We start from the raw sequence: 27,526 nt of genomic DNA on the forward strand, positions 1-27,526 counted from the left end.
TGCCCATAAATACAAGTAATACGCACTATTTGGTAAACTAAAAGGGCTAGGAAAGGATTGACAAGGTGAGGGTGTGGATTTCAACGTACTTTTCCATACAGGTCCAAATTCTAGTACTACGGAAGTCAATGGGATTTTTGCTAATAAGCCCCACAAGATGAGAATTTAGCTAAAAAGGAATTGAGTGTAACATGAAAACCTTATCTATGTCTTGCCTTTTTGTTAAAATATTCTTCTTCTATGGAATACTCATAAACTGGAGAGGATCCTTGTGGCCTTGGCCGTATGTTTTCTATTGTCACTTCATTGACCTGCGGGAAAGAAATGAGGGGAAATAATGGTCATCATTTAGCAACAGTAGGGAGGCAATAAATATAATATAAAATTCCTCTCTGTGCAAGCCTGATACCGGTGATGGTGGCTGCAGAATGGCCATTTGTTATTTCCTTTTGGGGCAAACATAATTCCTGTTTAAGAATTTGATGTAAACAACAGAGGATATAGTTCTTGGAAACAGAAATGATGCTTTCACAACGTCTTTCTGAACTAAGGATAATTTGAAATCCAAACAGATTAGACAGAAATAATGATCACAAGAGGTTATGACGACTTTCCCCCCTTGCTTTAGGGCTAAATTATGCCCCCAGTAGCCTCAGATGTGCAGTGGAGCCTCATAGCAGTTGGAATTCCTAGGAGGAATTTTGGCTGATTCAGCAAAATTCCTTCTGGGGTCTCTGAAGAAGATCATGCCAGTGGACAAGTTGGACCATCCTTGAAACAAAAATTCAACCACTGTGAAAACGAGAATTTGCTATATCATAGAATATAACTTTTACTGGCATGTTACAAATCTCTGAGAGGGAAAAGCCCTCCCTTTAATGCAAAGAGCCCTACTCTAATGCACGTTACACTACCCCAAATTCTGTCCTTTGAAATTCTGTATATCTGAACATCAGTTTATCAGAAGGCCAATCCAGCTGTCATGATGTCTCCTTAACAGAAATAATGACACATCTTTGTGAAAAAAAATTGTAAATAAAATATTAATTCTCAAGCTTTCAGAAGTAAACAGTAACATTACTCACAGAATCGTCTTCTTCTGTATCAGCCTCAGCCTCAGGCTCCCCTGGTCTCAGCTGTATGCCAGAACCTGGAAACAACATATGAGCCATCAATCTAGGCGCTGGTCCATCAGCTCAGTGCACAAGGCAGTGTGTTTTACAAATACAAAGTTTACAGAGCAGTGTGGTTATGGAAAGTCACAGAATGGCCTGATATCCAATCTTTGTGGCAGGGTTTCTCAAATTTCATCCTGCTAGTCTTCCCAAAGGTACAAAAAATAGTCACACCTCCACTGATGAAAACTTTGTAAAGAGAAAAGAAGAAAGAAGTCCCAATCCTGGAAAAATACATTACAAGCTGGCAGGAACCTTTTAAATTAATGGGAAGGACTGTGGCCTAATGGCTCGAGACAGGCACTAAGCATCAGGACCTCTGAGTTCTATTCCAAGCTCTTCAATTGACTTGCACGCTCAAAGAGATAGGAAAGCATACAGAAGTCAGGTAGCCTGAAATAGTAGTTCCTGAAATGTGGGAATTGCCTCATGTCGTGGGTGTTAATGCTGAAGCTTAATGATGGCATTTTAAATATCAACATTAACTATTTTACACAAATCATTTTAGCTGAAGCATCTAGCTAATGTGCTTATTCATAATTGTTTGGTGCATTGGAGGATATTGAGACTGGGAGATGGGGGCTGGGGTTGGTTGCTGGAGTAGGAAACTTGGAGTTCCACTTTCCAAGGTGTTCAAGTCACCTCTAACCTTGTCCTCTCAGGGTGAATGAAAGAGGAAGTCCAGAACTTCCTTACTGACAACAGATTCAACTGCCTTGTGGATATGAAATCTGAAACTGCTGCCTACAGCTTCTCAAGGGTTAAAACTCTCTTTCTACCAAAGCCACCACCATTCTGATGCAGTTAGACGCTGGTGATACAAAAATCTGCTGTGAATGGAAAATTTGGGGGCATAGAATCATAGAATCATAGAATATCAGGGTTGGAAGGGACCCCAGAAGGTCATCTAGTCCAACCCCCTGCTTGAAGCAGGACCAATTCCCAGTTAAATCATCCCAGCCAGGGCTTTGTCAAGCCTGACCTTAAAAACCTCTAAGGAAGGAGATTCTACCACCTCCCTAGGTAACGCATTCCAGTGTTTCACCACCCTCTTAGTGAAAAAGTTTTTTCCTAATATCCAATCTAAACCTCCCCCACTGCAACTTGAGACCATTACTCCTCGTTCTGTCATCTGCTACCATTGAGAACAGTCTAGAGCCATCCTCTTTGGAACCCCCTTTCAGGTAGTTGAAAGCAGTTATCAAATCCCCCCTCATTCTTCTCTTCTGCAGGCTAAACAATCCCAGCTCCCTCAGCCTCTCCTCATAAGTCATATATAAAATCAGGTGACTCTAGTACCGAAATAGTTAGCACATGGAATATTATGCTGGTTGCAAGATTTATTTTTCAAATATGATACAACTAAAGCATCAGAATTTGAATTTATTTGAAGCTGCCAGAGAATTTCCAAAGTGCTGCAAATTCAGCACTGGGATATATCAGAGAACCAGGGGGCCTTGCTGTGGAATATAGGTCTAGCTTTGTGCAGAGTGCTTAGGGCCATGATAACCAAAAAGACTCAGCTGTTATTGGTCAGTATCAGGTAGCCATGGCAGGGATAGCTGAACTTATTTAGACAAAATAAAAAGCAAACTAAACCTTTGTCTGGTGGAACCAAATTTCCTAACGTTTGAAGGCTTTCCATCACTTATCCAAGGACACCAGATGTTCAGAAGTGACCAGGGATTTTGAACCCCTCAGTTTTGGGTGCCCAAACTGAAACATCTCTAAAAAGCTTGATTTTTCAGAGGCTGGGTTGTTGTCACTTCCTGAAAACCGGACCCCTTTTAGGTGCCTTGGGTTGGACACCCAAAAATTGAGATACCCAAAATCACTAGTCACTTTTGAAAATGTAGGCCTAATTGATGATAGCATGATAGAATTGCGTATTCTCTGCACATTGTTCCACTAATACTCCCCCACGAGCAAATATTCCTTTTCTTCTTGCCCTTTCTAGTCACTCCTCTTACCCCACCCCCATCAAACCTCATGCTCTATTTTTTTTTTACTTTGTGTTTTTTATGCCACATTTAGGGCCCAGTTGTCATGCATGTGAGTAGTTCTCACTCACAAATGATCCTATTAATGTCAAATAAATTTATGAGCAGTTCAGACAATGGCAAAGAGACCCACAAGCAGAATGGTCCAACTTACTAACCACTCTGAGTGAAGAATCTCCAGGTCAGATCTCCCATGTACAGTCTGATGAATGATAACCAGGATGTGTGAAGGGGCCAGCCCTACTCGTGTATGTTTAACCCTCTATATTGCTAATCTTTGTCTAAGGTGACTTTTTTGTTGCTAGCTCATCTTCATTGGGCTCTGCCCGCTGTTGTTTCGTTTTTCCTAATCTGGTTTTTCTTTGCATGTGAAAAATCATTTAGATAATATTATTGGTATGAAATAATAATACTCAGAAACAGCTAAACGATCTGATCAAGGATTAAAAGCGTCACTTAAAAGAAAACAGAGTTCTTCAAATGTAAATATCCAAAACAATTCTGGGCTAAAGGTTTCAAAGAAGGCGGGTATGCAGGTTGGGCTCCTAAGAGCCTACATCATTTCTATGGGCCTGATTTTTCAAAGCTGCTGAGCCATTATCAATCTCGCGAAAGTTAATGAGCATTGTGAAGGTTCGGCATCTTTGAACATCAATACAATTCTGTTTAAAACATAAATGTGTGTTTAGGAGCCTAAATGTGGGCACTGAAGTTTGAAAATTTTGGCCTGGGAGGGGCGGGGGTGTGGGAGCTTTTACCCACCTGTAATTCAATTAGAGTTTTGTGTGTGCCATGGCTGTAGGCCTGAGCCCCGAGCGTTTAGTTTGGTTGGCTTTTCTAAAGATGCAGCTGCAAATGCCTAGTCTTATGGCGGTTACCGTAAGCCCAAGTCTTCACTATTTTCTTGGACATTTTGTATGATTGTGTTTTCACTGGAAAACAAAAACAAAAATGCACCCACGAGCACAGGTGGCCAGCAAAGTGACTTAAGAGACTATCATTTCAGTCTGTTCGCTCACTTGCTCCTCAGACATGTCAAATGTAGCACTTGAAGTCCTGCCACGGCTAGGTTAATTATAGTGTTGAGTGTGGGTAGTTGGCAATAATGTTGTCATTTGCTACTGGAAGAGAGAAAGGAAAAAATTCTCTGTACAGTCTGTAGGGCTGATTCACCCTGCTGTTCCTCCTGTTTTACCCCAGTATGACATCAGTGATTTCAGGGAAATTACCCCTTTATCAAAAAAGGATCAATGCAGCAGGGAATCAAGTTCTCCGTTTTCAAAACCAGAATGGCCCTATAAACTGTACCTGGTCGGCTTGTTTTGCTGGGCAGAAGGCCACACCTTTTTTTGTCCTATGAGGTGACTGCATGAATTTACACTAGAAGTTCTGACTAAGGTACAATGAAACTATACAAAACATGTTAAACCACATGCTTTAAACAAAGGAAACCTATAATGACTATAGGTCTTTATCACCTGCAGGTCTAGCCTAATCCCTGTGAGGACTAGGCACTAAGACTGGGATGTTCAAAAGGCCCAAGGGAATTAGGCACCTCATTCCTACTGCGTTTCAGTGACAGTTGGGCACTTATCTCTCAACCTTGACTGCTATTTTTAATTCTGATTTTAACTGTCTGTGACTGAATTCTCAGTTCATCTCTTCTCCAGGGCAAGCACAGACAGGTGGGTGGATTGTAGCAGTGATGGAGCAAAGGGAGGTTCCTGAATTTTGCCAGCGATGGGTCAACTGGATGGAGAAACCTGATACCCACAGGTATTTTTCAAATACCTGACCAACCTACAGATGGTAGATATCACTCATCATTCTAACTCATTCAGGGGTATTGTACATCTGACAGGCAAAACCCTCACCTTTCTCTGAACATAGGGGTGTTTAGAGATTCACCAAAAGATACACCAAAATGCAGCCATGTATTTTAAGGAGCAAATCCATCCCCGAGAGTAAAAAGACCTCTTTCTTCAGTTTTGGTTAGTGAGGGAGGGAGTACCCCTGTGCATCTCTTCCTGAAGTACTGCTAAAATTATTTACTCCATGAAAAAATTAGGAAATCCAACCCCATCTCACCCATAGAGAAATGACTTGGGTGATGGAGAGAGGAGGTCTCCTGCACAAATATCCTACCTCTCAATAAACTTTGCACATCCTGCCACTGAGTGAATATGAATCTGTCCTTGCTGCCCTCTGCCTACTCATAGGCCAGTTGCCCTCCAGATCAGTTAGCCTTGTATCCAGCCTCCTTATGCAGCCATCTGGGGCTAATACGTCCCTTTCTGACACAGTAAAACTAGCCCCAAGAATTGACCCAAATTTTTCTTATTTCACAAGACACTAAATGCAAACTTATAAAAATGAGAACTATGCTGATTAGTTTTGTCTTAAGCAAAGTTCTTTTTTTTTATGTCTATAAATAACTGCGCCAAGAAACTGTGATTCATGTGTATGTCATTTTTATGCTCTACATAGCTGTTATGCCAACATTTCATAGGTTTTAATTCTTTGCATAAATCCTTGACAATCAACGCTTTGTCCAAAACGTTTTCATAAACAAAACGGAATTCATGTCTGTAACCACTTCCAATAGCTACTGGACTGATTTCAGAACAGAGGAATTTTTTTGAAAGTAGGGAGTAGGAGTTATATTGAACAGAACAAGTTCATATCATATGACTCCAAATCACATCAGCTTTTTAAAATACATTTTTCTGATGATTTCTTTCTAGTGTGGCCAGCTCAATTTGCCTGGTTTGGAAAACAAAAAAAAAAAAGCAAAACTTTAAAACCAGGTAACCATTTCAATGTTCAAATCTACCAATGTAACAATTTCTAAAAAAGCAACATTTAAATGTCAAATTAAAGTGTGACAGTATCAGCTAATCTAACAGTCAGTCATGCTTGAATTTGTCATTTACATTTAATTAAAATCTAGATTTAATTTGGAGACTGGGAAATTAATTTACAATAATATGCATGTATTTTTAAAGAAAATAAGAAAAAACAAGAAAATTCATATAAAATGTCATTAAAGGTATATTTTAAAAACTTGAATGAATTGCGTGTGTACCAGTCATCATCCTCTCTGTTTTGCTTGCATGTTGTATCTCTTGTCTTTTTAGGGCCTCATCCTGAAAACACTTTATGTATGCGAGTAATTTTGCTCATTTAAGTAGTTCAATTTATGCCTACTCACAGGGTTAAAGTTACACATGTGCGTAAAAGTTTGTACAATCAGCCTCTTTAGGCTTTGTCTTCACTGACATAAAGGTGTTTTTACCACAAGATAACAAATGTGTGATCGTTGTCTCACTGTAAAATCCTAATGGAGACAAGGCATCTGTAGTTTTTATGATGAGGTAGGTAGGTGACGTCCACACTATACTCCCTGCGTGTGGCTGACTTCACCTAGCCCTGGTCTACATTAGGAGTTTAGGTCGAATTTAGCAGCGTTAAATCGATGTAAACCTGCACCTGTCCATACGATGAAGCCCTTTTTTTCGACTTAAAGGGCTCTAAAAATCGATGATTTCCTTACTCCACCCCTGACAAGTGGATTAGCGCTTAAATCGGCCTTGCCAGATCGAATTTGGGGTACTGTGGACACAATAAGATGGTATTGGCCTCCGGGAGCTATCCCAGAGTGCTCCTTTGTGATCGCTCTGGACAGCACTCTCAACTCAGATGCACTGGCCAGGTAGACAGGAAAAGGCCCACGAACTTTTGAATTTCAATTTCCTGTTTGGCCAGCGTGGCAAGCTGCAGGTGACTATGCAGAGCTCATCAGCAGAGGTGACCATGCAGAGCTCATCAGCAGAGGTGACCATGATGGAGTCCCAGAATCGCAAAAGAGCTCCAGCATGGACTGAACGGGAGGTACGGGATCTGATTGCTGTATGGGGAGAGGAATCCGTGCTATCAGAACTCCATTCCAGTTTTTGAAATGCCAAAACATTTGTCAAAATCTCCCAGGGCATGAAGGACAGAGGCCATAACAGGGACCCGAAGCAGTGCCACGTGAAACTTAAGGAGCTGAGGCAAGCCTACCAGAAAACCAGAGAGGCAAACGGCCGCTCCGGGTCAGAGCCCCAAACATGCCGCTTCTATGATGAGCTGCATGCCATTTTAGGGGGGTCAGCCACCACTACCCCAGCTGTGTTGTTTGACTCCTTCAATGGAGATGGAGGCAACACGGAAGCAGGTTTTGGGGATGAGGAAGATGATGATGCTGATGAGGTTGTAGATAGCTCACAGCAAGCAAGCGGAGAAACCGGTCTTCCCGACAGCCAGGAACTGTTTCTCACCCTGGACCTGGAGCCAGTACCCCCCGAACCCACCCAAGGCTGCCTCCTGGACCCGGCAGATGGAGAAGGGACCTCCGGTGAGTGTACCTTTTAAAATACTATACATGGTTTAAAAGCAAGCATGTGTAATGATTAATTTGCCCTGGCATTCGTGGCTCTCCTGGATGTACTCCCAAAGCCTTTGCAAAAGGTTTCTGGGGAGGGCAGCCTTATTGCGTCCTCCATGGTAGGACACTTTACCACTCCAGGCCAGTGGCACGTACTTGGGAATCATTGTACAACAAAGCATTGCAGCGTATGTTTGCTAGCGTTCAAACAACATCCGTTCTTTATCTCTCTGTGTTATCCTCAGGAGAGTGATATCATTCATGGTCACCTGGTTGAAATAGGGTGCTTTTCTTCATGGGACACTCAGAGGTGCCTGTTCCTGCTGGGCTGTTTGTCTGTGGCTGAACAGAAATGTTCCCCGCTGCTAGCCACGGGGAGGGTGGAGGGGCTAGCCACGCCCTGGGGGGAGGCAAAATGCGACCTTGTAACGAAAGCACATGTGCTGTGTATGTAATGTTAACAGCAAGGTTTACCGTGAAAGAGTGTAGCCGTTGTTCTAGAAAATGTGTCTTTTTAAATACCACTGTCCCTTTTTTTTTCTCCACCAGCTGCATGTGTTTCAATGATCACAGGATCTTCTCCTTCCCAGAGGCTAGTGAAGATTAGAAAGAAAAAAAACCACACTCATGATGAAATGTTCTCTGAGCTCATGCTGTCCTCCCACACTGACAGAGCACAGACAAATGCGTGGAGGCAGACAATGTCAGAGTGCAGGAAAGCACAAAATGACCGGGAGGAGAGGTGGCGGGCTGAAGAGAGAAAGTGGCGGGCTGAAGAGAGTAAGTGGCGGGCTGAAGACAGGACTGAAGCTCAAATGTGGCGGCAGCGTGATGAGTGGAGGCAGGATTCAATGCTGAGGCTGCTGGAGGATCAAACCAATATGCTCCAGTGTATGGTTGAGCTGCAGCAAATGCAGCTGGAGCACAGACTGCCGCTACAGCCCCTGTGTAACCAACCGCCCTCCTCCCCAAGTTCCATAGCCTCCTCACCCAGACGCCCAAGAACGCGGTGGGGGGGCCTCCGGTCACCCAGCCACTCTACCACAGAGGATTGCCCAAAAAACAGAAGGCTGGCATTCAATAAGTTTTAAAGTTGTAAACTTTTAAAGTGCTGTGTGGCCTTGTCCTTTCCTCCTCCACCCTCAGCACCCTCCTGGTGCTTCTCTCCTCCACCACCCCTCCTGGGCTACCTTGGTAGTTATCCCCCTATTTGTGTGATGAATTAATAAAGAATGCATGAATGTGAAGCAACAATGACTTTATTGCCTCTGCAAGTGGTGATCGAAGGGTGGTGGGGTGGGTGGTTAGCTTACAGGGAAAAAGAGTGAACCAAGGGGCGGGGGGGTTCATCAAGGAGAAACAAACAGAACTTTCACACCGTAGCCTGGCCAGTCATGAAACTGGTTTTCAAAGCTTCTCTGATGCGCACCGCACCCTCTTGTGCTCTTCTAACCGCCCTGGTGTCTGGCTGTGCGAAACTAGCAGCCAGGCGATTTGCCTCAACCTCCCACCCCGCCATAAACGTCTCCCCCTTACTCTCACAGATATTGTGGAGCACACAGCAAGCAGTAATAACAGTGGGAATATTGGTCTCGCTGAGGTCTGAGTCAGTAAACTGCGCCAGCGCGCCTTTAAACGTCCAAATGCACATTCTACCACCATTCTGCACTTGCTCGGCCTGTAGTTGAACAGCTCCTGACTACTGTCCAGGCTGCCTGTGTACGGCTTCATGAGCCATGGCATTAAGGGGTAGGCTGGGTCCCCAAGGATAACTATAGGCATTTCAACGTCCCCAATGGTTATTTTCTAGTCTGGGAATAAAGTCCCTTCTTGCAGCTTTTGAAACAGACCAGAGTTCCTGAAGATGCGAGCGTCATGTACCTTTCCCAGCCATCCCACGTTGATGTTGGTGAAACGTCCCTTGTGATCCACCAGAGCTTGCAGCACTATTGAAAAGTACCCCTTCCAGTTTATGTACTCGCCAGCTTGGTGCCAAGACAGGGATATGGGTTCCGTCTATTGCCCCACCACAGTTAGGGAATCCCATTGCAGCAAAGCCATCCACTATGACCTGCACATTTCCCAGGGTCACTACCCTTGATATCAGCAGATCTTTGATTGCTTTGGCTACTTGCATCACAGCAGCCCCCACAGTAGATTTGCCCACTCCAAATTGATTCCCGGTAGCTGTCTGGCGCTGCAAGCTTCCACAGGGCTATCGCCACTCGCTTCTCAACTGTGAGGGCTGCTCTCATCTTGGTATTCATGCACTTCAGGGCAGGGGAAAGCAAATCACAAAGTTCCATGGAAGTGTCCTTACGCATGCGAACGTTTCGCAGCCACTGGGAATCCTCCCAGACCTGCAACACTGTGTGGTCCCACCAGTCTATGCTTGTTTCCCAGGCCCAGAATTGGCGTTCCACGGCATGAACCTGCCCTATTAGCACCATGATGCCCACATTGGCAGGGCCCATGCTTTGAGAGAAGGTATGAGGTAGGTCAAACCTTGGCTGCTGATGAGAGAGCCCCTGAGCCAGGTCCCGGAGTAGAGGATGGGCCCAGGTCCCCCTACCAGCAGCTGATGAAGTGGCACCAGCAGGGCAGTGAGCAGGAAGACTTCCTGAGCCCATTTGCTAAGAAGTACTCTGATACCCCGGAAGTGGGGAACACATATGGTGACCTGGCCGAAGAGCCGAATCATGAAGAGGAGGCTGGAGTGAGAGAGGTCTGCAGGGTGAGAGGATGGTGGGAGAGAGACTACCAGGGTGCAATGCCTGGCCGGAACTAATCCCCAGGATGGCCAGCAGGAGGCGCCACTAGCAGTGAGTGGAGCCTGTGACAGAAGACCTGCATAATTAGCATCTCGGAACGTTTTAAACAAGCTCTTATACCAATAAGCCATTCCAAGATGTGCATTAGTAGTACACTGGTGCAAGCACCTCGCATGCATTTGGCTCCATACCTTTAGTCACCCCAGATGTGTGCCTATTAACTCACACACTTGAGGGGTTGATTGCTGTCAGTGAACAACTCTGTAATTCTACATATTTTTATTTGAAAACCCTTTTTCAAAATATGATATTGTGGCAATCGGTGCAATGTATTCCTCCGCTCTGAGGAGTAGTGTCTATTAAAAGCACAAGTAAGAACAGTTAAGAAATGTTTTTAACTCCTTTTCTCCATTATTTTTAGTATATGAGCTATTTGTTATTTTTTCTCAGCCCGTTTTCTCTTTCTTTAAAGTGTCCTTCCTATGTGAACTCTTCCTTTTTCCTTCTAGAAGCCCAGAAGCCTAGCTGCGGTTTGTGGCCCAACGGCCAATTTCAATTCACTGTCTCTGACGAATTCTAAATTTAGGATATGAAACAGTTCCTAGGTTAGCTCCTGATTCAGGAAAACACTTGCGCCCACGCTGAACTTTAAGCATGTGCTTGAGTTTCACTATTGTCAATGGGATTTAAACACATGCGTAAGAGCCCTTCTTGGATAGGCAGGTTGTCCTGAATCTGGACTTTTTGTTTGTACAATAGTAAGAGGGTTAACTGTAGCTGAAAGGGCATTTTGTGGTGGAGGTTATGATAATGGCAGTTCAAACTTGCTACTTTTTCTCTTTCAGCCTTTCACCAGCCCCTTAGCTGCATCTTTTCACCCATTCCTCCAGCATTCCCTTCCTCTGCCCTTATTATCTTTATTCCCCATTAACTTAATGGGCTTAGGGATTGTTTGTGTTTCAATGGTGAGATCCTCACAGAATGCCCTTTGGGGAGTTGGTGAATAGCTGAGACAGCCTCCAGAAGGTTCATGTGGCCAATCACAACAGAGCTTTGGACAGTCAGTCAACCACCAGCCTCTACTAAACTAGTGAATTCTTGGGTTTGGTCTACCTAAAGTTCTCATAATTGGAAGTTGCCTAAATTGGAACTTTTAATTTAATTAAAAAGCATCACAAACAAACCAAACCAATGTTAAAACAACAGTGAAACAGACCAACCTCATCATCTCTCCTACTCTACCATTTTCTGAGCAAAAGCATGAATCTGCAGTATTTAAACTACTCTCAGCTCTTTGGGTTCCTTTTCTGCACATTCCAGAATCTACTGTAATAAAGATTCATGAATCAATAAGCAGAACCACTTTCTTTTCCTAATTGCATCACGTGGCTGGACTAGTCAGCATTTGCCAGTCCATCTGCTAAATATGCTGTGCAAATGGTATGTACAGCATAAAAATAGTTATCGTACTCATTGTAATCAGCTGCCTAAAATATTCCAATATTCCTCCTGGTGTTCCCCAGAGCCCACTTTCTTTTTTTTTTTTGCTCAAGTTACAAATGGAAATGATGACCCATTGCTACACTGAAGAGTAAAAAAGCCAACACTTTCATAAGCTTCAAGATCTATTGTTATAAAAGAAAACCCCTGTAGCTTCCCTTAATGAAACTGCAGTCTTGAAGGGCCATGACATGACTGATTAGTGCATCTGATTCAACTGATATGAAAACATCTTAGCTACCATTCCGCTGAGAGGGTTTTTTATTTAAAGGACAATGTTGTTTGAACACAGGAACACGAACAATAAAATCTGTAACCGCAGAGTAACTCAGTGCCTGCCTGTTAGTATTTCCTCTTCCCAGTGGGATATTTTGCTTGAAAGAGAAACTGGGGAAAACTTCCTGCTTACCATGGGTGTCGTTCCCATTTTCATTAGCGGTGCTCGTGGCTATGCACTGGCATGAGCCTATGACATTCCAGTATGAATTTCCCCAAAGTTCTAGGCTGTTTGGATACACGTTTGGGTTGGGGGTGTCTTGGTTGGTCAGGTCCCCCTCCTGAGGCAGTCAGCAATCTCAGCTGTTAGGGAAACATCTTTCTAGATTCACTTGCTGAAGGTAAAATGTATTTGTGAAAAAAAACAACAACAATAAATGGCTTTTCCTGATAAAACTATAATGAGCTGTAAGGCACGTATGCTTATCTGGCTTTCATGTGGTATGTGTATGCCTGAAACTGAATACTGACAGGTTAATCGGATATTGTAATATGCGTATCTAGGAAAGCTCCGGAAATGTCTGCCAAGAACTGTGAGGCTCATTTTCAGCAGAGATTTCCTAGAACATCCCATGTACTGTATGACTGGAGAATAGGATCTTTTTAAAAAAAAAAAAAAAGGGGGGGGGGGGTGGGGGAGAAGTGATTATTAATGACCTTGAGATGGAAAGTGGGGACTGTAAGTGGGGCCGGGGGTAGGGGTATGGCCGGGGGCAGGGCTGGAGCAGGGAGGGGTTAGAGCTGGGCTAGGTGGTGCTCCCTTCCCACCCTCTGTGGAGGCTGGCCTGGGCCCTTCCACTCCCCTGGATATTCCTCTGTGCTCCAGTTTGGGGACCACTGGGTTGGACTGACCTCTGGAGGATCTTTTATTTTTATTTATTTATTTATTTATTTATGACCAATTCACCTAGGACACCCAGTCAGGACCCCTTTGTGCTAGGTGTTTTTAACAGAACAAAAAGACAGTTCCTATCCCAAAGAACGTACAGCTTATAAAACATTTTCTTTGGGCTTAACCAACTATCAGTGAAAGGTGAGATAGAAACATGGAAGTCAAAGCAGGATGGATATTCACACTACTCTAAGTACAAGATCTAACAAACCAAGGGTGGAAAGAGGGGTGGATGATTTTATTAATGATTGTGTTTTAATTGATATGCCCTCTTCACAAATAAAATCCCCAGAAAAGGCATATTGCTCATGAAAAGAACTATTGTTTGCAATGGGAACCAGGAATTTAATATGCTCACTCAGGAACGAGCTGTTTCCTGGCACAGTGGCACATCTATACTGTATTTTGGAAGATAAACTTAACAGACTTAGAGGACATTTTGGAGCACGAGAATTAATGTTCTCAGGCTGGGCTATACACAGGCTTTCTCAGTGTGAGTCATATTTTAAACAAGGACAGTATGCTAGTGCGGGTTTTTTCCGACCCCTTTTTTTTCTTTATTGTCAAAATGAAGTTTCCCAGGTCCTGGGTTAAAGTGTTTCATCAAACAATCTCTAGAACGTCCATTCCTCATCACTTGGCTGAGGAATACTGCAGCATGATTACACTTTCTCTCCTGATCTCTATAGGAAATGCAGTTTGGTGGGGCCCACAAAACTCTTATGTTTGCCAGGATGAAATCTCTGTTATTAATAGAACATTTTCAGGCTAACACCCAAAACTAAAATTGTTTTCCAGAGGTAATGTAGCCTTTGGCAACAAGTCCTTCAGCAAAAGTTTATTAAGGGAATATCCCCACATTTGCAGGACCCTCAGGAGGCTATAACCAATGAGTGAGGAGTGATATCCCAAGAGACATAAAGACCACCCAGTCATAGTAAGTCTTTGAATATGTCCCTTCTGGTTCTTCCCCTTCTCCATTGGTTTGAATACAGCTGGGAATGGCAGGATGGAGTCAATCTACCCAATGTTTTTGTGTTTTTAATGGCCACATCTCATTAATGCTAGGGCTTGTTCTGATTTCTGCTTTGTCCTAAAGGGTTAGGAATAATTTCCCTGGATAAATGGGCATCCTGTGCTCTCATGTTTTTTTGGCTTGGACATACAGGAATTTTCTATGACATTACTCAATCTTTGTATGTGATAGGATTAGGGTGACCAGATGTCCCGATTTCATAGGGACAGTCCCAATATTTGGGGCTTTTTCTTATATAGGCGCCTCTTACCCCCCACAGTCCGTCCCGATTTTTCATACTTGCTATCTGGTCACCCTAGATAAAATGGGATGTTAAAATGTGTCTTCCTTTCTGTATGAATTCTCTTGGTGTTTTATAGTATGCCATAATTATAGTGATAACCATAAGGATGTCAGGATGATCTTCTAATAAGTCAAGTTACCATCAGTTATGGTAACTTCTTTTTAAAATTATGATGCGCCCATTCTCACACCTTCACTGCCAGCATGAAAGCACTTTTATATTTGTTTCAAGTTTCAAATCATATGTCCCATCTTATGACTGGTCCAAAATTCATTGCCAAAATTTGGAAGGCCAGAAATGGATTACAGCCTTACCTCCCAAACAAGGCATATCGTGAAAATGTTCAGAATCAGTTTTACCACAGGTGATACTCAAGAGCCAGCTCTTGTGAGGGCAAACCTGGGAGATGGCTCATTTCTTGCAGGAAATCAAGCCTATATCAACTTGAACAATATAAAATTAACATGTCACACATTAAATGGATTAAATACTGGCTAACTGATGGGTCTCAAAATATAACTATAAATGGAGAATTGTCATTGAGCAGGACTGTTTCCAGTGGGGGTCCTGCAGGAATCAGTTCTTGGCCCTAAGCTATTTAAGATCTTTATAAATGACTTAGAAGAAAATATAAAATCAGCACTGATAAAGTTTGCAGATGACACAAAAATTGGGGGAGTGGTAAATAATGAAATGGACAGGTCTTTGATTTAAAGCAATCTAGATTGCTTAATAAACTTGGTGCAAGCAAACCATATGCGTTTTAATACAGCTAAATATAAATGTATACATCTGGGAACAAAGAATGTAGCCCATGCTTACAGGGGACTCTATTCTGGGAAACAGTAACTCTGAAAAAGATTTGGGAGTTGTAGTGGATAATCAGTTGAACATGAGCTCCCAGTATGGCCAAAAGAGCTAATGCAATTTTGGGATGCATAAATGGGGAATCTCCAGTAGCACTGAAGAATGTATTTTACTGCTGTATTTGGCACTTGTGTGCTCACTGCTGGAATGCTGTTGTTCTGGTGCCCATAATTCAAGAAGAATGTTGTTAAATTGGAAAGGGTTTAGAGAAGAGCCACGAGAATTATTAAAGAATTAGAAAACCTGCCTTTAGTAAGACACTCAAGGAGCTCAATCTAGTTAGTTTAACAAAGAGAAGTTTAAGGGGTGACTTGATTACAGTTTGTAAATACCTACATGGGGAACAAATATTTAATAAAGGGCTCTTCAATCTGGCAGAGAAAAGGTGTAACAAGATCCAATGGCTGGAAGGTGAAGCTAGACAAATTCAGACTGGAAACAAAGCGTGAAGTTTTAATGGTGAGAGTAATTAATCATTGGAACAATTTATGAAGGGTCGTGGTGGATTATCCAACACTGACAATTGTTAAATCAAGATGTGGAGGTTCTTCTAAAAGATCTGCTCTAGGAATTATTTTGGGGAAGTTTTATGGCCTGTGCTATACAGGAGGTCAGACTAGATGATCACAATGGTCCCTTCTGCCCGTGGAATCTATGCCTGTGATGGGATATCCATCCCACACAAAGCAGAGTAGGTTAAGTACGGTTAATTAACTTGATTGGCTTCAACTGAGGGAGAGCCAGGGATTGAAAGACTGATGGAAGATGAAGCTCAGCTGCGCAGGTGAAGGCTGGGCTGGTATAAAGCCAGAAGTTGGCAGCAGAAAGGGGTGATAGGGAAGTAGTCTGCAGTCACTCCCTGGAAGAAGGGAGATATGTCCAGGGCTATGGCATTAGGTAGTCTGCAGTTATTCCCTGAGAGGAGGGAGTTTTGGCTGATAAACTTGCAGGAGCCCAGAAGATAAGAGCAGAGAAGTAGGAAGGAGTCCAGGGAAATAGCAAGTAGGTCAGGGCACAAGCAGACTGCAGTTGCTGGACATAGGACTGGAACCCGGAGCGCAGGCCACGCCTAGGATCCCCTACCAGCTGCTGGAGAAGTGGCACAGACTGGGCAGTGGAGCCAAAGACTGCCTGGGACAGTTGTCCAATGGGACTTTGATACCTTGGAAGGGAGGATTATAGTGACCTGGCTGGAGGGCTGAGTCACAAAGAAGGAGTACACCAAGTCCTAGAGAGAGAGAGACCATGGGGTGAGGAAAGGGATATGGGACTCAAGTGGAGCTAATCACCAGATGTGGCCACAAGGAGGTGCCCAATGGTGAGTGGAACTCTGTGGCAATGCCCTATTGAGATTTTTTGTATTTTAGGCAGGCCCTCAGGGCCATGTACCCTGTGTATGAGCTTAGTGTCTTACCAGGCTTGGGAATTTTGGAATTACAAGGGAGTTATAACTTGTCAGAACAACTGACTGTCTAGTTATTTTGGTTAATTAAGTTGCAGCCTTTTTTCGTTAAACTGATTCTCATTAAGCTAATCCTTGATCTGTGTCACAAACCAGTCTATCCAGGTAAAACTGAGTCTCTGCCTTTCCTTCACAATGTAGTAGAATAATTCCCTAATATACTGCCTTCTAGATAGCCGTGAATTCAGCATTACTCCTCTAGAAAGGCAGGCAGGTGGGTATCTAATGTGAAATAGGTTTCAGAGTAACAGCCGTGTTAGTCTGTATTCGCAAAAAGAAAAGGAGGACTTGTGGCACCTTAGAGACTAACCAATTTATTAGAGCATAAGCTTTCGTGAGCTACAGCTCACTTCCTCAGATGCATATCGTGGAAACTGCAGCAGGCTTTATATATACACAGAGAATATGAAACAATACCTATTCCCACCCCACTGTCCTGCTGGTAATAGCTTATCTAAAGTGATTTCCAGCACAAATCCAGGTTTTCTCACCCTCCACCCCCCCACACAATGTGAAATAAGATCCCTCAAGCTTAAGCATGTTATCTATACTGCATTGTTTTGCATCTCCAACCCACTGAGCCAAAGAATCCAGCTTTTTTTTACAGTAGATTTCCTGTTTCACTGTCAAAGCTCAGCCTGGTTCCAATTTAAATATTGATCAAATAAAAAATGAATATATTGCTTGAAGCGTACTAGATTGGTAGCCCTGGAGGCTGTAGCTCTGTCTAACTAGAGAACAAGTACAGCATGATCATGGCTTTAAGCTTCCACTGTCCTCTTAATAAGAACCTGTCCTCTTAATGTGATTCAGCACTGACCTGGAGAGGCGACAAGGTAATGCAACTCATTCTTGTCCTCTCTATGGCCATAAAACCAAATCAAACCCAACCAAGCAAACACCCTCTCTTCCCCCCGCCCCACCAGTTAACACCAGTTCTAATGGTGTTTGCTGTGGCGTGGACATTTGTCCAGTAGGAATAATACTGACAGCATCAATTCATATTGCATATGAAACCAAATGTAGCACATATGGACTTTCCATCACTGCCACCCATAACTGGATTTGAACATATTAGTCAGGTGATAATACTTTGCACACCATTGTGGTATCTGGGAACATTCCCTTTCAAAAGAGGAATGCAATCAAAACATTGTAGCTTTTGTACAACCATTTGTAAAGATTCATAAATATCTGCCCTTGGAAACTGCTTTGTTATTTGAGGAAAGCAACTTGTTTTGATCTTAAACATTACAAAAGAAAAGACTTGTAACTTAAATTATTCAATTTAAGAGCAATAATGAGAGAGTCTGAGTGTGGGGGGGAATGCAACAGAAATTTTCTATGGGAAAATATTTTATGTCACTGACAAAGTTATTAGTTTCCTAAATTTAAGTTAGATAAAAATCTTTTCTGCCAAGAGACCAAAGCTGTAGCAACATAATATTTGGCACAGAACACCTTGCTTTATCTGTATGCACTTCAATGGGGAGGAAACTCTTTTAAATTCAGAAAGTTTCCGGAAACTGTAAACTCTGGGTTCACAAAAGGGAATCCAGATTTACAGATAAATCTAGATACAGCCAGATTCATCCCTGGTACAATTCTGCTGACTTAAACAAAATTGAAGTTTGGTTGGGTTGACCTGAAGGGGGACAGATTTGCAAATACTCAGAACCCTCAATTGACACCAATCTTCAAAAAACCTCAGCTAGTATTTAGGCACCTAAATAAGCACCAGATTGTCAAAAGAGGAGAGCACTCAAAACACAGCTCTCCTGAAAAATCTTGACCATTTATTTTGGTTCCTAAATGACAGCTGATCTCTTTTGAAAATCTGGCCTAGTTACACAGGGGGTAAACTTGGCCCAGTATGTTCTAACCATGCGAGGATGTAGTTTCACAAACTCATCTTTATGTATTTGTTAAATAATCATAATCTGTTTTCTGAATTTGCAGTTACATTGTTGGAAATTAGATAATTATCTTCAAGTGATTAGAAAGTACATTTAGGATCATAAGATCATGGCTGTTACAGAGGGACAGACAGTGCTGGAGTTTGAAGATCACAAATTTAATTTATCAGTTTATTATAGTTTTTTGCAAAGTCCATGTGAAACATTGTGCGGGTATTGTAAATAATGTAATGTTCTTTACCCTGCACCTCTCCCTCCCTGCTGCCTGGACACAGTGTCAGCATCATCAATCCAGCACAGCTGGGGCACCCAAAAATAACAAACCAATGTTCACACACAACAGAGAAAAATACGGTTTAGTTAAGGAATCAGATTTCAGTTGTATGTTTCCCAAGGGTTATTATAAACAATAGTGAAAATAATTTTTAAAGCTATAAAAAAATATCTCCTTGATAGTGTCTTGGGTTTCCTTTTAAGTCTCCTATAGTAGAGAACATAATTGCACTGTACTTTCTAGCTCCAGCAGGCGGTGAATGAACTGAGAGGGGTGGAGTTGTTTCAGAAATCTAAAAAACATCATGTCTTGCCTTGCATTACTAATCCTAACACTGATGTATAATACTTCCAGCAGTACAAAGCAGTTCTATTAAGTAGAAAATAATGGCATCTTTGTCGAAATGCGTAGCTGTCTTTTTATCATGTAGCTTGGCAGGGAAGACTATTCACATGTAAAGGTTAAACACATTTTGTGAATTAAAATAACTTCAGAGTGCATTCTTCCTGGAGCTACATAGTTAACATTTTCTTCACAAAAAAATGTAGTCCCGTGTTCAGAGGTAATATATACAAGAGCTGTGATGATTTGGGGAATCTATGTACAATTCATGAATTCTGGTTGATTTTACATTACTGAATGACACCCTCTGCTACCAGGGCCATGGCATGTCTCTCCCAGACCAGGGACAATGGAGAGTCGTTAACTTGAATGGCTCCCATTCAGATGGAAGCACCTTAGGACAACACGGTGGCTGAAACTAGAACTAGTTTTCTCTAGCTTCTCTGAGGGAAGCTTGGGTTGGGAGCAGAAAAGGGGAAACAAAGAAACCAGGGTTAGTGGTAGGACCTTGTAAATAGGACCCGCTCAAATTCATGGTCCATTTTTGTAAATTTCATGGCCACAGCATTTTTAAAATCTTTAATTTCATGGTTTCAGATATTTAAATCTTAAATTTCATGGTGTTGTAACAAAACATGAATCTGTATTTAAAAATGGCAAAATATAAACATGTAAAGCCCTTAAGGCTCAGCGTCTCTCAGTCTGGGGTCCTGACCCAAAAAGGGGGTTACAAGGCTGCTTTCAGAGCTGGGAGGCTGGAGAGCAGCCGCTGCAGGCTGGGGGCCTAGCTTTGAAAGCAGCGCTGCTACCAGCAGCAGCACAGAAGTAAGGGTGGCAATATCGTGACCCTCCCCGGCCCCCCCCCCAATAACCTTGAGACCCCTCCTTTTGGGTCAGGACCCCCAGTTTAAGAAACGCTGTGTACTTTTACCCTCTGTTATCAGGTATATTTATAGTATAGGATAAAAGTACACAAAAGACCAGATTTCATGGGGGAGACCAGATTTCACGGTCCGTGATCCATTTTTTACTGCTGTGAATTTGGTAGGGTCCTACTTACAAGCACAGAAACACTCTCAGAATCAAAAAAGGAAGCTTGGGGCAAGAGGGAGGAACAAAGGGGCATGTGTTTTTGTAGCAGAGGGACTTTTCTGACTGAGGGATCAATTCAGCCCAGGGCAAGACCAAAGGAAACTGATTCGGAAAAGAAAGAGAGGGAGACTCCATGATTCAGAGAAGCCATGAGCTGCAGGAGTGGGTATCTGGACACTCTAGAGAACTCTGCCTTAATCCCAACGAACTCTCCAAAGTGGTAAGGAAACTGAGGCAGGGAAATGTGTGGACATTTCTCAGTTTGCATGAATCTGCATCTTTTTTCGGCTATCTAATGTAAAGAGTAATTGTTTTAGATTCCCTTTTTGCAAACCTGTTGGGTTATGTGAACATAAGAACAATTATTGCATGTCCCTGACGAGTTAAATGGTAAACTAGCATGTCCACAAGATTTGGTGCTCTGGGAGGGGGTGTGTGTAAGCCACTATGGTGTCTTCTGGGGCTCAGCATTCATCCTGAGAGCCTAGGGCAGCTGGACTGTGTGGCCCCATTTCCTTGAAGGGATAACAGACAGAGAGCCTGCACCCAGGGAGTGTGCTAGAAAAGTCAAAGAAAGAGACAGTGCTGGAGCCTACCCAGTCTCAGGCCTGGTTTACACTAAAAAGTTAGGTCAACCCAGCTATGTTGCTCAGGGTGTGCCCTGAACAACGTAAGTAAGCCAACCTAACCCATGAAGACCTAACCATAGGAAGAATTTTTCCATCAACCTAGCTACCACCTCTCAGTGTGGTGGGTTACCTACATCGACAGGAGAACCCCTCCTGTTGGCGTTCATAGTGTCTACACTGACGTACTACAGCAGCGGAGCTGTGCCCCTGTAGTCTTTTAAGTGTAGACAAGCCCTTAGGCAGCTTAAAGAACAGGGGGCTGGTGTGTTCGGACCCAAACACAACTTCTTGGTGAGCAGGGGGAGCTCAACCAGGAGCGTAAATTAGACTCCTTGTCCTGATTCTGATCTTGTCGTAAATCAGGATTGACTCCACTGAAGTCAATGGAGTCACACCAATGTAAGTGAAAGGAAAATCTGACCCACTTAGACTCAGACTCCTTTAGACTCCTATTTAACAGTGTGTGGGCTGGAGTTTCCACTACCTTGCACCTTATGTAGTCATTTACCCCTGTTCAAAACAGATTTACACCCACTGTGCACAGTTGTAATGACTACACTTCACTGCAAGGCAGTGGAAAATCAGGTCCTTTGAGCGGAAGAGTGGGTAATATACTCACCAAGGAACTGTAAAGTGTAGGTTATAGGAGAGGGTGGCCTACTTTAACTTCTTCCACCCTGCCTTACTCCCTGGTTTCAAGGAGGCATGATCGGCAGGCATGCGAACATAGCCATGACCGCAGCTTCCTGTTCATTAACTGCAGTGAACAGTTCCTTTCTAAAGCGAGGCACATGCTGGTCCCTCACAAAGGAGCAGCAACATGCACTAGAGGTCCTCGCTGCCAGCTGCACAGTGATGGCAAGAGGTCTGACACCCTCCTGTCACCAGCATTGCTCCTCTGTTCTCCAACCTGCAACTGATGGAGGGGAAAAACAGTCCATCCAGAAGTCACCCTTGAGCTGCTCCCTTAAGGAAGTAGAGGAGGCGCAGTCTCTGACTGATCCGTAGCTGTCTGGCGTTGCAAGCTTCCACAGGGCTATTGCCACTCGCTTCTCAACTGTGAGGGCTGCTCTCATCTTGGTATTATTGCACTTCAGGGCAGGGGAAAGCAAGTCACAAAGTTCCGTGAAAGTGCCCTTACGCATGCAAAAGTTTCGCAGCCACTGGGAATCGTCCCAGACCTGCAACACTATGCGGTCCCACCAGACTGTGCTTGTTTCCCGGGCCCAGAATCGGCGTTCCACCACATGAACCTGACCCATTAGCACCATGATGCCCACATTGCCAGGGCCCCTGCTTTGAGAGAAGTCTGTGTCCATGTCCTCATCACTCTCGTCACCGCGCTGAAGTCGCCTACTCGCCCGGTTTCACTTTGCCAGGTTCTGGTGCTGCATATACTGCTGGATAATGCATGTGGTGTTTAATGTGCTCCTAATTGCCCAAGTGATCTGAGCGGGCTCCATGCTTGCCGTGGTATGGCGTCTGCACAGAAAAAAGGCGCGGAATGATTGTCTGCCGTTGCTCTGACAGAGGGAGGGGCGACTGACGACATGGCTTACAGGGTTGGCTTACAGGGAATTAAAATCAACAAAGGAGGTGGCTTTACATCAAGGAGAAACAAAAACAATGTCACACAGTATGGCCCCCTCAAGGATTGAACTCAAAACCCTGGGTTTATCAGGCCAATGCTCAACCCACTAAGCTATCCCTCCCTCTCGTATTTCAGGCAGGACTTCATGGAAGGAGGGGGGAGCAAATGAATACAAAACAAATGTTCTTTGACCATGGGATGGTGTTCCATGAAGGAGGAGTGCTAGGCAGAGACGGGCTCCACCTTACGAAGAGAGGGAAGAGCATCTTTGCGAGCAGGCTGGCTAACCTATTGAGGAGGGCTTTAAACTAGGTTCACCGGGGGAAGGAGACCAAAGCCCTGAGGTAAGTGGGAAAGCGGGATACCGTGAGGAAGCACAGGCAGGAAGGTCTGTGAGGGGAGGGCTCCTGCCTCATACTGAGAATGAGGGGCGATCAGCAGGTTATCTCAAGTGCTTATATACGAATGCACAAAGCCTTGGAAAGAAGCAGGGAGAACTGGAGGTCCTAGTGATGTCAAGGAATTATGACGTGATTGGAATAACAGAGACTTGGTGGGATAACTCACATGACTGGAGTACTGTCATGGATGGTTATAAACTGTTCAGGAAGGACAGGCAGGGCAGAAAAGGTGGGGGAGTAGCACTGTATGTAAGGGAGCAGTATGACTGCTCAGAGCTCCGGTACAAAACTGCAGAAAAACCTGAGTGTCTCTGGATTAAGTTTAGAAGTGTGTGCAACAAGAGTGATGTAGTGGTGGGAGTCTGCTATAGACCACCGGACCAGGGGGATGAGGTGGATGAGGCTTTCTTCCGGCAGCTCACAGAAGCTACTAGATCGCACGCCCTGGTTCTCATGGGTGACTTTAATTTTCCTGATATCTGCTGGGAGAGCAATACAGCAGTGCACAGACAATCCAGGAAGTTTTTGGAAAGCGTAGGGGACAATTTCCTGGTGCAAGTGCTAGAGGAGCCAACTAGGGAGGGAGCTTTTCTTGACCTGCTGCTCACAAACCGGGAAGAATTAGTAGGGGAAGCAAAAGTGGATGGGAATCTGGGAGGCAGTGACCATGAGTTGGTTGCGTTCAGGATCCTGACACAGGGAAGAAAGGTAAGCAGCAGGATACGGACCCTGGACTTCAGGAAAGCAGACTTCGACTCCCTCAGGGAACGGATGGGTAGGATCCCCTGGGGGACTAACATGAATGGGAAAGGAGTCCAGGAGAGCTGGCTGTATTTCAAGGAATCCCTGTTGAGGTTAAAGGGACAAACCATCCCGATGTGTCGAAAGAATAGTAACTATGGCAGGCGACCAGCTTGGCTTAACGGTGAAATCCTAGCGGATCTTAAACATAAAAAAGAAGCTTACAAGAAGTGGAAGGTTTGGACATATGACCAGGGAAGAGTATAAAAATATTGCTCGGGCATATAGGAATGAAATCAGGAGGGCCAAATAGCACCTGGAGCTGCAGCTAGCGAGAGATGTTAAGAGTAACAAGAAGGGTTTCTTCAGGTATGTTGGCAACAAGAAGAAAGCCAAGGAAAGTGTGGGCCCCTTAATGAATGAGGGAGGCAACCTAGTGACAGAGGATGTAGAAAAAGCTAATGTACTCAATGCTTTTTTTGCCTCTGTCTTCACTAAGAAGGTCAGCTCCCAGACTGCTGCGCTGGGCATCACAACATGGGGAATAGATGGCCAGCCCTCTGTGGAGAAAGAGGTGCTTAGGGACTATTTAGAAAAGCTGGACGTGCACAAGTCCATGGGGCCGGACAAGTTGCATCCGAGAGTGCTAAAGGAACTGGCGGCTGTGATTGCAGAGCCATTGGCCATTATCTTTGAACACTCGTGGCGAACGGGGGAAGTCCCGGATGACTGGAAAAAGGCTAATGTAGTGCCAATCTTTAAAAAAGGGAAGAAGGAGGATCCTGGGAACTACAGGCCAGTCAGCCTCACTTCAGTCCCCAGAAAAATCATGGAGCAGGTCCTCAAAGAATCAATCCTGAAGCACTTAGAGGAGAGGAAAGTGATCAGGAACAGTCAGCATGGATTCACCAAGGGAAGGTCATGCCTGACTAATCTAATCGCCTTCTATGATGAGATTACTGGTTCTGTGGATGAAGGGAAAGCAGTGGATGTATTGTTTCTTGACTTTAGCAGAGCTTTTGACACGGTGTCCCACAGTATTCTTGTCAGCAAGTTAAAGAAGTACGGGCTGGATGAATGCACTATAAGATGGGTAGAAAGTTGGCTAGATTGTCGGGCTCAATGGGTAGTGATCAATGGCTCCATGTCTAGTTGGCAGCCGGTATCAAGTGGAGTGCCCCAAGGGTCGGTCCTGGGACCGGTTTTGTTCAATATCTTCATAAATGATTTGGAGGATGGTGTGGATTGCACTCTCAGCAAATTTGCAGATGATACTAAACTAGGAGGAGTGGTAGATACGCTGGAGGGTAGGGATAGGATACAGAGGGACCTAGACAAATTGGAGGATTGGGCCAAAAGAAATATGATGAGGTTCAACAAGGATAAGTGCAGGGTCCTGCACTTAGGACGGAAGAACCCAATGCACAGCTACAGACTAGGGACCGAATGGCTAGGCAGCAGTTCTGCGGAAAAGGACCTAGGGGTGACAGTGGACGAGAAGCTGGATATGAGTCAGCAGTGTGCCCTTGTTGCCAAGAAGGCCAATGGCATTTTGGGATATGTAAGTAAGGGCATAGCGAGCAGATCGAGGGACGTGATCGTCCCCCTCTATTCGACATTGGTGAGGCCTCATCTGGAGTACTGTGTCCAGTTTTGGGCCCCACACTACAAGAAGGATGTGGATAAATTGGAAAGAGTCCAGCGAAGGGCAACAAAAATGATTAGGGGACTGGAACACATGACTTATGAGGAGAGGCTGAGGGAACTGGGATTGTTTAGTCTGCAGAAGAGAAGAATGAGGGGGGATTTGATAGCTACTTTCAACTATCTGAGAGGTGGTTCCAGAGAGGATGGTTCTAGACTATTCTCAGTGGTAGAAGAGGACAGAATGAGGAGTAATGGTCTCAAGTTGCAGTGGGGGAGGTTTAGGTTGGATATTAGGAAAAACTTTTTCACTAGGAGGGTGGTGAAACACTGGAATGCATTGCCTAGGGAGGTGGTGGAATCTCCTTCCTTAGAAGTTTTTAAGGTCAGGCTTGACAAAGCCCTGGCTGGGATGATTTAATTGGGGATTGGTCCTGCTTTTGAGCAGGGGGTTGGACTAGATGACCTCCTGAGGTCCCTTCCAACCCTGATATTCTATGATTCTATGAAATCTGGTCTATTTCTTGTTTTGATCCACTCCATCTATCTTTTACATCTTTGGCTGGCAGCAGACTGTGCAGAAGGACTGCAAGCCATCCACATCCCTTGGCTGCTTGTCAGAAGATGGTACAATAGGACTGATAGCCATCCTCATCTTCTGCCTGCCCGGCAAAAGATGGTACAATAGGACTGCTAGCCATCCATATGCCTGCCTGCTCACCATAAGATGGTACAATAGGACTGCCTGCAGGACTAAAGAGAGTGACCTGGTCGAGTCACTCCTAATGTAGGCCAGGAGCACCTCGGACATGACGATGACGGCTACCAGTCCTATTGTACCGTCTGCTGCCAGAAGGCAATGGGTTGCTGCTGCTGTGTAGCAATGCAGTACCACATCTGCCAGCACCCAGGAGACATACAGTGACCGTGAGCTGAGCGGGCTCCATGCTTGCCATGGTATGGCGTCTGCACAGGTAACTCAGAAAAAAGGCGCGAAACGATTGTCTGCCGTTGCTTTCACAGAGGGAGGAAGGGAAGGGGGGCCTGATGACATGTATCCAGAACCACCCGCGACAAAGTTTTTTGCCCCATCAGGCATTGGGATCTCAACCCAGAATTCCAATGGGCAGCGGAGACTGCGGGAACTGTGGGATAGCTACCCACAGTGCACACTCCGGAAGTCGACGCTTGCCTGGGGATGGTGGAAGCACTCCGCCGAGTTAATGCACTTAGAGCATTTTGTGTGAGGACACACACAATCGACTATTTAAAAACAATTTCTAAAAAAACGACTTCTATAAATTCGACCTAATTTCGTAGTGTAGACATACCCTTATAGAAGTAGTGAGACCAGATGTCCCGTTTTTAAAGGGACAGTCCCATTTTTAAGCCTTCCTGCAGGCGTCCTGACTTTTTCTTAAAAACAGGCAAATTGTTCCATATTTTCTGTCTCCCCCCCCATCAGTACTGGTGGGTCTTGCTGCTGACCAGATCCCCGCTTGCCAGCCGCCCTGCCACCAGCAGTGATTGCAGGGTTGGGGGTCCAGTGGCCAATGATGGGGATGGGTTTGCAAAGCTGTGGTGGGGCGAAGATGCAGTGCATGGGGCTGGACACTCCTCCACTGGTCATCAGCGCAGCCCCGGCTGCGTGCCGGCTCTTGGCCAGCCGGGCCTCCCTCCCCCCACCCCCCCCCAGCCTGTTTCTGGTCGGCACTTGCTGCACAGTGTGAGCTACGGTGGCTGGTGAGTGTGGGCAGGTGCCAGGCAGCAACCAGTTACATGTTGTCTCTGCTGCCCACTCATCCGCCCTTTACATGCTCCACCTCTCGCTGTCCTCTCCCTGCTTTGCCCCTTCACCCCCCAGTCCTGCTGCTCCTCCATATCCACACTGGTAGGGCATGTCCCGCTCCCAGCACTGTGAGGAGAACCAGCCCCTGGTCAGAGCACTCAGTTCACCAACAGCCTGGCCAGCAGGCTCCTTCTTTCCCCCACTGCCTCTGGCTGGGCTGGCCAGGAGAAGCCAAGCCCTGCATGTGCCAAAACCCCGCACAGAGCTGACATGAGGAAGCCTCTCTGCCCTTTAGATAAGCTGTAGAGTGGTGAGGGGTGGGGTGGGGATTTCCAGCCTGTTCATCCCTTGAACCTGCAGGCTCCACAGCAGCCCCCTCGGCCCTCTTAACCCCCTCATGCCACTCCCCCACCATGGGT

The 27,526-nt window shown here is 44.7% G+C and overlaps 1 long non-coding RNA gene across 1 annotated transcript in view; it reads right to left on the reverse strand.

Moving 5' to 3' along the window:
- Nucleotides 1-247: 247 nt before the first annotated feature.
- Nucleotides 248-27,526, reverse strand: part of LOC311522211 — a 46,706-nt gene continuing 19,427 nt past the window's right edge. The window contains exons 2-3 of the long non-coding RNA XR_014712078.1: nucleotides 1,086-1,150; nucleotides 248-311 (exon numbers count right to left, since the gene is read on the reverse strand). This is a non-coding gene — a long non-coding RNA (uncharacterized lncRNA). The remainder of the gene's footprint in view (nucleotides 312-1,085; nucleotides 1,151-27,526) is intronic.

Source organism: Lepidochelys olivacea (genome assembly GCF_965140295.1).
Source record: "Lepidochelys olivacea isolate rLepOli2 genome assembly, chromosome: 6".
Taxonomy (NCBI): domain Eukaryota; kingdom Metazoa; phylum Chordata; order Testudines; family Cheloniidae; genus Lepidochelys; species Lepidochelys olivacea.